Genomic DNA, 514 nt, shown 5'->3' on the forward strand with positions numbered 1-514 from the left:
GAGCCGCACACCTTATTTTGAACCTTAGAATGAACAGCCTATGAAGTCTAAATTAGCCTACCAACATTACTTAGAGATAAAAAAAAAAAAAAAAAAAAAAAAAACATTCATAGGAGTTTTAAAACTTAGACTTGAAGCAAAATTTAGGGGCAAAGGCTGTGAGCTTTCGTAAGCTATGATGCACATTTTCGTTTACTTTTTATTGCCATAGGCATATAAGATACACATTTTTACAATTGAAGAATACAAATTGCTTTGGGCCTACACAAATGACAAATTAAAATAAAGTGTAAAGTAATAACCGTTTCATTGCATATAGTTTTTTGTCACAGTAACAGGGAGCCACTGCAGACGGCCTGAAGAGCCACATGTGGCTCCAGAGCCGCAGGTTGCCTCCCTCTGGACTAGTCTAACGCGCAACACACCAGTCCAGTAGGTGGCGGTAATGCACCTGTACGCTGATCTGCCAACCGCCAAAAAACTCAAGAAGAAGAGACACGAAGCGGAAGAAGAA

Source organism: Centropristis striata, chromosome 14 (genome assembly GCF_030273125.1).
Source record: "Centropristis striata isolate RG_2023a ecotype Rhode Island chromosome 14, C.striata_1.0, whole genome shotgun sequence".
NCBI lineage: Eukaryota > Metazoa > Chordata > Actinopteri > Perciformes > Serranidae > Centropristis > Centropristis striata.